Source organism: Antedon mediterranea, chromosome 9, assembly GCF_964355755.1.
Source record: "Antedon mediterranea chromosome 9, ecAntMedi1.1, whole genome shotgun sequence".
Classification (NCBI taxonomy): Eukaryota; Metazoa; Echinodermata; class Crinoidea; order Comatulida; family Antedonidae; genus Antedon; species Antedon mediterranea.
The window spans coordinates 19,030,635-19,033,812 of NC_092678.1; the positions used below are offsets into that span (position 1 = coordinate 19,030,635).

The 3,178-nt window shown below is 33.1% G+C and overlaps 1 long non-coding RNA gene across 1 annotated transcript; it reads right to left on the reverse strand.

Moving 5' to 3' along the window:
* Positions 1–1,742: 1,742 nt before the first annotated feature.
* Positions 1,743–2,972, reverse strand: LOC140058878 (uncharacterized). Its single transcript, XR_011847069.1, has 2 exons — positions 2,648–2,972; positions 1,743–2,306 (listed from the first exon to the last, which is right to left on the reverse strand). It is a non-coding gene; the product is annotated as an uncharacterized lncRNA (long non-coding RNA).
* Positions 2,973–3,178: the final 206 nt, after the last annotated feature.

The window sequence follows — 3,178 nt, forward strand, 5'->3', positions numbered from 1 at the left end:
TCTAAAAGTAAGGCGCGATTTACCGAATTTTGCATGCCCTTACGTAAATTTATATATAGACTAGATGGTACGCTCGCTTCGCTCGCGTACCATCTAGGTCGTGCCCACAGATGGTTCTCGAATACACAGTAATTTCAGCGTAACAAAACTGGCGATTTCAAATGTACGTACCGCAGGACTATATTATACATTGTCGTTTACAGAAACGAATAAATAGACACGATGATTTATGTAGTCAACTAAAATTAGCACCCTGGGAATTACTTCCGAAGGAGAAACTTATCACAAAATCAAGTTTTTGATTTGGACTCATTTAAAGAAACCCAATTTGTGTTTTGTATGTAACATTAGGGTTGAGGGATGGGAAAGCGGATAGGTACAAAGAGGAACAATTTTTAAATATTATTATTCTTTATCCACTCAGTAACGAAATATTTTTTTCATGTTTTATAGGCCTATAAATAATATACCTCTAAATACAGTAAAACATTTGCGATTTAATACTTTTTTTATTTTATTTATTTATTTATTTCTTTTAAATATTCATTTTACACTAATTTTCCCCGTGTATGGCAAGAGATTCCTAATTATATTAGAAAACATTCTTTATTTAGTTTAGTTAAAACTGTCACTGTCATAATCGATTGAAATATTAAAGTACCATGTCACGATACACAACTACGACGTTTATATTTGGTAATTATTAATTAATACAAACGTTGAGAAAGAACTGTCAGTATAAAGTTTATTTGTATATAATAATGTGTTTATATATCTAACAGTAGAGCCTATCCACAATGTCGCAAGTTTATTCTCAAAGGGCCCATATATTTACCTACCGTATGTGTTAAACCAAGGGCTCATAAATTTACCTACAGTACTTGTGTTAAACCAAACTCTGGCAGACTGAGAGATTGGGATGTTCCATTCATCGCAAATCAATAGATTTGTATATCGTATATTAAATCTATCAAAATAGTATTTTTTAAAGAAAATCGGCCTGTCTTCAACATTATGATGGTGTACTCTAGCTGTTCAACCGGTTTTCAGCCATTAAAAACAATTATCGTAGGAGGAGATAGGAAAATGCGAAGCCTCCTCGCATTTTTGTGGCGGGTATTTTTCAAGACGGACATCCATTAGACAGTGTATACCACGATCGGAAAACACCCCTATTTGGGGCAAATCGTTGAACCTAAATTCGTTTTAATCGTCAATAACTAATTATCTAACTTAATTTAATTAGTAAACAGGGTTACATCAGGTGGTTAAAATCAGTACCGAAAGTACGAACCAACTTTATATACCATCGAGTACAAATTCGAAAAGTAAGCCGCGATTTACCGAATTTTGCCCTTACGTAAATTTATATATAGATAATAAGTTATAATTGAGAACAATTATGTTATCAATAGGCCTATAATTCGTGTTATACGATAAACAAAAAACACTAAAAACATTTTAAAAGGTTGTAGTTAAAATACTCTTTTTGTCATGCAGTCTAACACTTAGGCCTAGGAAGCTGTGGGTTCACGGCGACCTAGGGATTTAGGAAATAGACCTAGTAGCCTGCAGCTGAATAGTTGTATAAAACAGATTAAGTTTATAATATAGTTACTGCAGGAGAATAATATGGTAGACACGATTTCTTTTTATTAGTAGTACAGCATAATTATAATCATTTTATATCATATTAAAACCGGTTGTATAGGCCTATTATTTATACTTTAATTGATGTTCAGTTATTTTATTCATCTGGTTCATAATTCTACTGTTATTGATCTCTTTCTCTTGTACAGTAAGAATAGTATTGCGAGTACAAGTAAACCAAACACAACTGCACCAACTGACAATCCAATGACTAACGATGTATTCAAAGTTTCTTCTTCTGATTTGATAGTGACTGTGGAAGTGTCCAACGTGGTCATGCTGGTTGTAAGAATCTCTTGTGTTGGCTCTTTCCTGGCAGTAATCTCTCCACTAGTAGTAGCTATTGTTGTCTTTTGTACTGTAGTTCTTTCGTCTGTTGTCAATAATGAAGAGTCTAATTCGGTAACAACCACGGTAGTTACACCGGTTACGGTCAATGTCTCTAACGTTGTCTGGTGTTCAGGAAGTTGGCATTGAGATGTAGCGATTAGCAAACCAAACAACATCAGGTTGGCAAGATTAATTCGCAACATAATTAAAGTTATTATTTTTTTTTGTATATGCCTTTCGTCCTTAAATCTTGTATCAAACGTCAAATTATTACACAAGTTTGATCTCTCTGTCTTTGAAGTAATTGATCCTGTTGACTATAAAATCTGTGTAGTAGAAAAAGTAATATTACAATTTTCAAAAACAAAAACGAGTTTTTGTAATTCAGCCGTGTGGCTCAGTAGTATAGACTTCAGATTGTGGACTTGAAGACCCGCGTTCGAAACACATAGAATATTTGTTGATACCGAGAGAGATTATTTAGATGGTTAGGTTCAATTATATTTATAAAATAGGTCGGCTAATTATTTTACGTAACGTAACGTTAGGCTAATGTATTACTCATGATTTCTACCTGAACCAGATAACAAAAATGGTGCCGTAACATCGTTATAGTTTAATATTCTTAGATGCTATTGATATTTAAAATAAATACAAACATACTTACTTTTCTATGACTTTGGATTTGTTTTACTTTTGACATCCAACTTTGTAATTTCCAAACACGGGAATGAAGTAAATTTTTCAACTGCATTCGATTTATACAATGCTGTGGTCAAATAAATCCTGGTAAACGTGCATGTTAAAAAATTAAAATGATATTATTTGTGATGTCATTGTCAGTGAAGTAGACAAACGCATCATCACACATTGCAATACGTCATGGACACCGGTGGTGTACCGTAATTTTTACCGGTGACTTTGTCGTATCTAACAACATCAATGTATTGTATTGTGTACAACTACGTTAACTTCTGATCTACAATGTTGTAATCCGGGTTGTTGGTTTTATAGAGGAAGTCTTCGAGATTAAATTAGGAAGTATAGCAAACTAGTCGATTCTTTTTGGTAATCACTCCCCATGATTAAACAAAATAACATGATGACAATAATTGAAACCTATAAAATGCAAAAAAATAAACACAATATGTCACAATGTGTTGCTGAAAAGTTTGCGGTAGGCCTACACCACGATATG